This window comes from Python bivittatus, unplaced genomic scaffold (genome assembly GCF_059951505.1).
Source record: "Python bivittatus isolate LINGU-HERP-01145 unplaced genomic scaffold, Pbiv_v1 ctg000270_np1212, whole genome shotgun sequence".
Taxonomy (NCBI): domain Eukaryota; kingdom Metazoa; phylum Chordata; class Lepidosauria; order Squamata; family Pythonidae; genus Python; species Python bivittatus.
In genome coordinates, this window is record NW_028277050.1 from 1,030,130 (window position 1) to 1,040,299 (window position 10,170).

The 10,170-nt window shown below is 40.0% G+C and overlaps 1 long non-coding RNA gene across 1 annotated transcript in view; it reads left to right on the top strand.

Moving 5' to 3' along the window:
• LOC148216222 (uncharacterized) overlaps nt 1–10,139 on the top strand; it is a 35,977-nt gene extending 25,838 nt beyond the window's left edge. Inside the window, exons 4-5 of the long non-coding RNA XR_015795783.1 lie at nt 9,539–9,610; nt 10,014–10,139. This is a non-coding gene — a long non-coding RNA (uncharacterized LOC148216222). The remainder of the gene's footprint in view (nt 1–9,538; nt 9,611–10,013) is intronic.
• The last annotated feature ends 31 nt before the right edge of the window (nt 10,140–10,170 follow it).

The following is a 10,170-nucleotide window of genomic DNA, read 5'->3' on the forward strand; positions in this document are numbered from 1 at the left end:
AGCCCGATGGCACCAGGTCTCTATCCTTGTTCTCTTCTCACCATATTTGCTTTTCAAAACAAGGGGGAAAAAACAAAGCTAACCAAGCAAGAACTGGCCTTTGTTGGGTGTGTGTGTATGTGTGTGTGTGTGTGTAAGCAGCTGAGAACTCCCTCAGAATGACTGGGAAGGGTGGGATGGGTACTAGAAGAGCACCAGGTGGGAATTTGAGGCAGTGGGAAACCATCTGCCCTATAGCTCCAGAGGAAACACTGCAAAATTGTCCTTACAACATTTTCTCTGGAGTAGCAGCTGAGCCAAAATTTAATCAGTTCCGCCTGCCAAAATCTAAGCAAGTCCTAGAGCGCCATGGATACCCAGGGCCACAATAGCAATCTCAGATTGACACTGCTTCTGGGTGTGCAAGGAATTGCACAGTTTTGGAGGGGCTGTGCCTGAATGTTCTCCACCCCCCTGCCCCCCACAGTGGCAATTGCATGACTTCACATACAAGATTTCTAAACTAAAATTATGTGAATTGGCTGTGTGGTATCCTAAATGAAAGGATAATTCTGTTTAACGGAGCTATTGCCTTTTGGACATTTCTATAAATATGGCATCAGCATATTTCATCTTTTGAAGGACATTGATTACACCATCCATGGAAAGATTTCAGGTACTAGGAATTCAGTACTGCCGTTCTTGTGAGGCAGAGATGTTAATGTGCTCCCTAAGACAGTGTTGTCCAAACTTGGCCACTTTAAGATGAGTGGACTTCAACTCCCAGAATTCCCCAGCCAGCATGGCTGGCTGGGGAATTCTGGGAGTTGAAGTCCACTCATCTTAAAGTGGCCAAGTTTGGACAACACTGCCCTAAGAGAAGCAGAGCTTGACACCCAGACAGCTGAATTGTGTGCCCATTTCAAATTCCAATCTAAAGATTGCATATAGAGTTCCTGTAATGTTGGAATAACAGAGATATCAGTCATCACGATGAAGACTTAAGGTAAGGAAAGTGATAGAGTGTCTAAATGGATCATGTAGTCAGCCGTTTTAAAGGTATTGATGGCAGATGAGATCCTACAGGATTACACAGATCCTACAGGAACAGCCCAGTTCTGTTTGATTTCTCATACAGACAGCCTGCTTTTACTTTTACCTCAGCCCATCACTATATTCCATAGAATGCCCAGGACCTCCATACAAGCCCCATCTCAGAAACCAGAACTCCCCTGTCTGAAGGAAAGGATGGAAGAAGCCCAACCTGGGGAAGTGTTATCATCCATCTCCCCATAGTGACCCTTCCCTCCCTAACTACCATCACAAGAGTTTCCAAGGGACTTTCTTGCTTTGAAGAGAGGGAAGAAGAAGCAGATTGGGTTCATGAATAGGAAGCAAAAAGAGAAGAGCACTGAAAAGAGGAACAGGCCCACCAAGAACCTGTTAACCAGGGCAGAGAAAAGAAGTTGTGTGAATCTTTGGTATAATGTTTTTGATTCATTTGTTTAATTGGCTTCTCTTTATCTAGTTTTAGATATGTGGAAAACAGACCACGTTTTAGCTCATATGCATGCAGAAATATTGAAAATTCAAAAGCTTCACAAACTTTTAAGCACCACCGTATATAACAGCACTGTAACTCTAACCATACTAATTTGGACTGTTATCCGATGACAAAAACACTGGAAATTATGGCAAAAAGATAGCTTTGGACTGTCATAGTCTTTAAGCCAATCCACACAGCTGTTTCAAGCTTATTACATACTTTTTTGGTGAAACATTATTTCTCACTTGATTTGAGAATGTGCCCCCTTTCTGCTCCGTTGATGAATTTCCAGGGAAAGTACTGTCATGGACAAGCTCCACATAAAGGATAATGCAGCCTTAAACTATACCAGCAACTGTGAAAATACTCTAAGCTTAATTATCCCAAGCGTTAGCCCCATTTAAGTGGCTGTTCTTCCAAGTGCAGAAGCAAAATAAATGTTGAAGTGAAAGGACAAACATCATACAAAACTATGAACGGTACTGCATTAGGAAGGCAAGGCAACTGCTACTGACATATCAGTTATACCTGTGCACTGATTTGTAAGTGAACCGCTGAATCCCCAGCAATTTTCAAGTGGCCCACACATGTGCACCCACAGATTGAGAACAACGGCTTCAAGCTTACTAATGCTGGATGATCACCATTTTCTCTGTAGTGCCAGATAACTGCATTTCCATATTTTCCCCACCATTCTAAAGACATATGGCACACTTTTTTTCTTACTAAATGAGATTGCAGCATATAGCTTGCCCTGTATGTCTTGACTGGTAAAGCACAAGTGATAGTCTTGGAAGGATGAGAGATCCACCAGGCAGCCATATCCTGATTTCAGAGCCATTATCCTTTCCTGCTAGATGCTTCCTTCCCCAATATCTGGAACACTACCTTTTTTCATAATAAAATCTCATTGCATTTTCCACCAAATATTGATATACAAATACCTTTTTCATTTCTTTCTCTATACAGTGTATACACACACACACACACACACAAACACGCATTACCAACTGATGGGATTGCTCTAGTTTCAAAGAGGAAACAATGGTAAAGTGTCCAATTGTAGCTGGGAGAGAACTGGAAATGAATAAGCAAATACCATTTGCAATAATATGAACATCAGAAGACCTAGGGACTCCTTAAATCAAGAGACCGTTCTTGATCAAACTTCTACTTGTAAGCATACTTTATAGAACTCAGTTGGAAGCATATTACATAAACCAGAATCAATTCAATTACAACAACAGGTGCTGTGAGTCCAGATTATAAACCAATTCAGTAGGGTAAGCAAGTTCCTATCCATATCCAAAGATGAAATATCCCTGGAATTGGATAGCTTCTCAACACAAAGCCATTCCTTCTTGCTGAGACTAAGCTTGTTCCTCCCCAATCAGACCTTAAGAATTTAAGACATTGGAGCAGCAACTCAATCCTATTTCATGTTCAGCCCAGGATTGAGATGTATAACTATGCATTAGCTTATTGATTATTGTTACTAATTATTAGTTTACTGATAATCCCTGACCGCACACTGTTGGAAACCCAATGGCTTAATGTAGATGTTAAATAGGAGGATGAAAGTGTTGAGCCCTGTGGCTCCTCCACAATGGAGGTCCTATAGTTTGATGTCTCCCTCTCATACTACCACTGACTGGAACCACTCCTTTAGGAAAAAGAAGTACCACTGCAATGCCAGTAATTATGTCTGCTTCTATGCCCAAAAGATGTTATTGAAGAAATGTCAGATGTAGAACAAATTTTATCTGACAAGATAGAGATGGTATCAAAAGTGGATTTATAACTGACAGACCAAGAGAATGATTTAGAAAAAGATGTTTTACTGGATCTACAAAAGAAACTGGCTGAGGTTCTAAAATTTAAAAGAAAATACAAATGACAAACCAACAGAGTGATCTGGATAATTTTTTCCCAGTGGATTTACAAAAGAGGATTGTTAAAGCCTTGAAGAACTCTGTGTAATAGGACAAAGAAGAAATGAAGAGAAATCAAATCCTACAATGCTTGAATGAACTAAAGATTAAGACTATCAAAAGTAAAAGGAATATAAAATTGGTTTATTTGATCAAGGTTAAAATAAGATATGTTGTTACTTCTGGCTACCCTTTTTGGACTTTCTGCTGACACCAGGACTGAAAAGATGACGTTTTATGGATTTGTTTATAGATAGATGGGATATGGGATGAAGAGATAAATGTTTGTAACTTTAGAGAGGGTGAAGTTACTAAATTTATACGTATAACAAGTTTATACTTGTGATAAAGATTGGAAGTCACTTCTTTATATATTTCTTTTCTCTTTATTATATTCTTACTTCTCTCTTTCTTCTTCTTTTTTCTTTCTTTTTCCTTGTACTTTTTACTCCCCTCCATTCTCATTTTTTAAGTTTAGTTTGTATTAGACCTTACTGTCATAATTAAATTCTTAATATTATATATATAAATATAAATAAAAAAGGGGAACAACAGGTTCAGACTCATCCCATATAGTCTTGCAAGGCACAGACTCAGTCACTTCTATAGGACTTGCTCAGCTCGCTCAATGAATCTAAGCAACATTATCTACCAGATGTCTAGAAAATTTCTTAAAATGGCCCAAGAAGCACTTAATACATTGTACTATATTATAGTCACATTATGTTACTTATGTTACATTATGTTGTCAGCCAGTAGGAACTATGCATCAAGTTTGCTTATTTGGGGAATTTGGAATTAACTGTAATGCAATAAAGCTGCTATGAGTTATTGGTGAATTATGGCTTGTCGGAATCACTTTAATCTTTAACTAGCATGACTAAGAATCATTTGTTTGGGCAATCTCTTATACTGCAATCATGCAGAATAAGTCGTTTAATTGTGGGTTTACTCTGGGTTCATTCCCATGTTGTGCATGACATTATATTACCGCACTACGGGCATGGGAACTGCCTTGCATCTACCAACAGTGTCTGTCCATATATGCTGCTCTGCTTATTTCCATAGAATGGAGCATCATATATACCATGGACTTGCATGATTCTTCTTTACCATAGTTATGATACAATGGTCTATACTATGCATACCATACTATGGTCTATTTAGTCCAATTTCTTGCTGCAAGAAAAAATATCCCTTACTAATATCTGAGGGGGAATATCTCTTGGAATTCAGGGGGCCACAAGAAGAAAGAATTCCAACATCTTCCTCAATTTACTCTCTCGCTTGATTATACATATGTTAAAAAATTCCAAAACTGAAAGGCTAGAACATTTCCTTATTCTGCAGGAAAGAAACAAATGCATGCAAACAAGGGTTATATAATCAATAATGTATCAAAACAAAAGAGCAGTATCAAGGCAGATTTCATTACCAAGAGCAATGAACTGAGTCTTCCACTCAAGTGCTAACTTTTTTATTGCTGGGAGGGTCGGATCAGTGAGTAGCCTAGAGCATCTGTTTTCTTTGCCTCAGCCAGGAAGCTAAAATGCATTAATTCTGATTTTTTCTTTTCTTTTCTCAACAACAACCTTGCTCTCCAAAAGCAAAAGCAAAAACCAAACTGAGAGTTACCTCTTGATGGAAGTCAATTTCTGCAATACTTGAATTGCATGCACAATGTAGTCAAAATATCAAAAGCACTTTATCTAGAAGGTAGGAATGATGACTTTGCAATCTACATTGATTTGCCATGATGCTTGAATACATGGAAGGTCCATGCAATGGTTCTTAAGCCCTGTTGTCCAAGTGGCAAATGACCACCATTAATTTGAGGATCTCCAGCGCTAGCCTGGGGTAGATGAGAGAGAAAGTAAAGGAATACCACTGTACTCACCAGTGACTGCTGATACCATAATGTTCTTTTTGGAGGAGTGTTCCCAGTCATATCCAAGATTTCCAAATAAGGAAATTGGGCATCGTGGGGGAGATGCCGTCCCTTTAGCCTCCCTGTAGCAGGTTCATGGAATGGGAAAAAATAGAAGTTGTCGGAGTGCTCTGGCTGAAGGCTCGCTCTGTGTATGTGGGTCGGGGGGGTTATGTAACCAGAGACCCCCATTTGTTTATGCTGTGACACCGGCGTCATGACTCTGCTCAATAACTCTTAACTGCTGCCCTGGCATTCAGTCAGCCCAGTAAATTAAAAGGTGGTACGATTTCTTTCTCCTGGCTGCAGCAGGTTTGTTTATGTCCATGGACACTGATTCTGGAATAAGAAGGGGAAACAATCCAGGGTTGTGGGGGGAGGAGGAGAATAAGAGGATGTTGGTTCTTTGACCCGTACAGACAAGCAGAAGAAAACAATGAAAAGGAAGAATTACCATAATTACTATATTTACAGGGATATTGTGGTGGCACTGCCAACTTTCCCCCATAGATATTAGTGCAGAATTATTACCCGAAATGTTTAGATATTTGGAATGCCGTCTCAACCCCTAATTCTCCTGGGAGGCTAGAGTCTGATCCCACAGGCTTCACAGATGTGAAAGAAGGCTGTGGTTGCATTCCTTCTGACAGACAGGCACCAATGAAATCAGCAAGACATAATTTGAATAGTACACTTAATGAGTTAGGATATCCATAATTCCACCCCATGAAATCAATTCTACATATTTCCCTTGAGGTTACCATGTTTACAGTCAGTAGAAATGTCCAATTTCTCTCAGATTTCTGCTAAATTATGTGAGTCATGCCAGAAGGGGTAGTCAACCTTTTGAGCCCCATTGGCTACACAGCTTTCAAGATTAGGGATCAAGGCCGCAAAAGCATTGACAAATTCAAGCGCAGCACCTCCTGCCTTAGACACGCTCCTCACCTCTCTTCCAGTCCATTTCCTACTGACTAGCCCATGAATAATGCAACAAAAGGATAAATGCGTCTCACTAGTCATTGGCTTGCATAGCGCATCCTTTTTGCTTTTGCACACTAACTAAAGAAAGCGCAGATACAGTGGGGCAAAAAAGTATTTAGTCAGCCACCAATTGTGCAAGTTCTCCCACTTAAAAAGATGAGAGAGGCCTGTAATTTTCATCATAGGTATACCTCAACTATGAGAGACAAAATGGGGAAAAAAATCCAGAAAATCACATTGTCTGATTTTTAAAGAATTTATTTGCAAATCATGGTAGAAAAGAAGTATTTGGTCAATATCAAAAGTTCATCTCAATACTTTGTTATATATCCTTTGTTGGCAATGACAGAGGTCAAACGTGTTCTGTAAGTCTTCACAAGGTTTTCACACACTGTTGCTGGTATTTTGGCCCATTCCTCCATGCAGATCTCCTCTAGAGCAGTGATGGTTTGGGGCTGTCGCTGGGCAACACGGACTTTCAACTCCCTCCAAAGGTTTTCCATGGGGTTGAGATCTGGAGACTGGCTAGGCCACTCCAGGACCTTGAAATGCTTCTTACGAAGCCACTCCTTCGTTTCCCGGGCGGTGTGTTTGGGATCATTGTCATGCTGAAAGACCCAGCCACGTTTCATCTTCAGTGCCCTTGCTGATGGAAGGAGGTGTTCACTCAAAATCTCACGATACATGGCCCCAATCATTCATTCTTTCCTTTACATGGATCAGTCGTCCTGGTCCCTTTGCAGAAAAACAGCCCCAAAGCATGATGTTTCCACCCCCATGCTTCACAGTAGGTATGGTGTTCTTTGGATGCAACTTAGCATTCTCTCTCCTCCAAACACGACGAGTTTAGACCAAAACGTTCTACTTTGGTTTCATCTGACCATATGACATTCTCCCAATCCTCTTCTGGATCATCCAAATGCTCTCTAGCAAACTTCAGACGGGCCCGGACATGTACTGGCTTAAGCAGGGGGACACGTCTGGCACTGCAGGATTTGAGTCCCTGGCAGCGTAGTGTGTTACTGATGGTAGCCTTTGTTACTTTGGTCCCAGCTCTCTGCAGGTCATTCACTAGGTCCCCCCGTGTGGTTCTGGGATTTTTCCTCACCATTCTTGTGATCATTTTGACCCCACGGGGTGAGATCTTGCATGGAGCCCCAGATCAAGGGAGATTATCAGTGGTCTTGTATGTCTTCCATTTTCTAATTATTGCTCCCACAGTTGATTTCTTCACACCAAGCTCCTTGCCTATTGCAGATTCAGTCTTCCCAACCTAGTGCAGGTCTACAATTTTGTTTCTGGTGTCCTTCAACAGCTCTTTGGTCTTGGCCATAGTGGAGCTTGGAGTGTGACTGTCTCAGGTTGTGGACAGGGGTCTTTTATACTGATAACAAGGTCAAACAGGTGCCATTACTACAGGTAACGAGTGGAGGACAGAGGAGCCTCTTAAAGAAGTAGTTACAGGTCTGTGAGAGCCAGACATCTTGCTTGTTTGTAGGTGACCAAATACTTATTTTCCACCATGATTTGCAAATAAATTCTTTAAAAATCAGACAATGTGATTTTCTGGATTTTTTCCCCCATTTTGTCTCTCATAGTTGAGGTATATTTATGATGAAAATTACAGGCCTCTCTCATTTTTTTAAGTGGGAGAACTTGCACAATTGGTGGCTGACTAAATACTTTTTTGCCCCACTGTAGTTCTGATGTACTTTTTTGCTTTTATGAACCTGTCTACAAAAAAAGCAACACTGAAGAGCCCAAGGATACTTTTATATTTGGCAAACTGATTTTAAAAGGAAACAAAATATATAACATAATACCCAGGGACAGTACTACATTGCAACCCATGTGCTTTCCCACAGAAAACAAACAAGATAAAAACAGCAGGAAAGAGAGCGCTATTGCTAATTGCAGTAAAGATAAAAATAACACCTTTAGTTTAATTGGTGAATACATTCTCCTGGTTTCCATGGCCTAAGGAATTTTTTTAAGAACCAATCTAGAGATGCTGGGCAGTTGAAAAAAAAATGAAATGAAAGACCAATTTCTCCCAAGCTTGTCCCAAGAGATTTTCTTCCTGAACTCCAAATCACAGAAAATTTGTTTTCAGTTTGGAACAGCCATTTCAAGCTTAGAAAGTCTTGCATACTTGTAGTTCCTTGGTTAAAACACTCTTACAGTTCTTTTTACTAAACTCTTAATGAATCTTGGTACTTTAAATGATCTTTTAGCGTTTTTTGGGTTAAAACTTTCCTTGGGATCAGAAAGAACGGGAATGGCTTTATCAGTTTTGCAGTTTTCTACTTTAGCAGGTCACCTCCACAAAGAACTCATTTTCATCCTTCTTTCTTAGTGTTGTTGTGGAATTCTTGCCAGAGACAGGAGTACAACGCCGAGAAGAACCATGTTTATTGCAATGATCGTTGGGTGCTTGCTTTCAAGATAGAGGGACCCTGAACAACAGAAAAGCATAGAATTTATACACTTTTGAGGTTGAGAGACAGGAAATCTGAGGGATCTGATTCGAGGATAGGTTTGGATAGGTGTTAAATGGGGGATGAATGGTTTTTCTGTTGTGAGATAAGAACCACAGCAAACCCTTAAGCAGACAGGTGATGGCCCTCCCATGGTTTCAGTATGAACATGGTCACTCTTGGGTCACGCAATAGCTTGGAGTTAATCCAGTTTTGCATGAGCAAAGAATGGCAGAAGGAAATGGAGAAAAGAGATTGCAGGAGAGGCAAGGGGAAGGGGGGCAGAAAGAGAGGCAAGGGGGAGGGGGGAGAGTTTCCAGCTTTATTATTTTTCCATCACAGTGTAATTTCTTACAAGAATCCCATCATCTGCTTATTTGTGAAAGCATCTCCACTCTAAATCCCTGAAACTTTGATTAACTATTTTCTTTTAGTTGTTTTTCTCTGAAAATAAAACTAAATGACTTTTCCAATAGTTTTAAAAATGCATATGTTATAAAATATAATAAATACAGTAGACCTGTACTAATAAGCTAATTAGCAGTCTCCAATTTCCAAACATCCTAATGGGACGGATAACATATGAATATCTGACCCTATGAAAGTACTACTGCTACTTCCCAGCAGAAAATTCACATAATATAGTTGCTTTAAAAAAAATTGCATTGGATTTTAAGCTATTTCCTATTCACAGCTTCATCCAGGAGGATGTTCCAGTAATAGCCATCCAGCCAAAGAACTCCACACACTTCTTTCCTGCTTTAAGGTAAGAATATAACTAAGATATGCTTTCTGATTTAATTCCAAGGACACCAGCAGGAATACTTCCAACTACTCACAGATGTACAGAACTTAAATTCCCAATGTTGATCTTGGTTTAAACTCCAGCATTAACCTTTTCTTATTCTACCATTGTTTAGCAGTAGCTTCAATAATGAGGTGCTGCAGAACCACACGAAAAGTCTGGATTTAATTCTCGCAAGTTAAAGGGAAAAAAAAAGAGGCACAGAAGTTGGAAAATGAGATTACTTTTTATTTTGGCACATGGAAGCAATTTATACACAATATATAGGCAGTGATAGAAAAACTGGCCACTCCTTTTCAAAGCGACAGGGAAATAGTTGCATTGACACAATGGAGAAGACTTCCATATTTCTATTTTTATCCAGGGAGAGAACCCTGCAGGGGTCATCCAGAGCTATCCACTGGCCCTGAAATGGCTCTTAACTTCCCAGCAGATACAGCACCTCGCCTATCAAGAGGGAGAGGAGTAAGAGCACCTTTGTAACAAGAGAATGCAAAAATACAAATTCCCCAGCCTTCTGC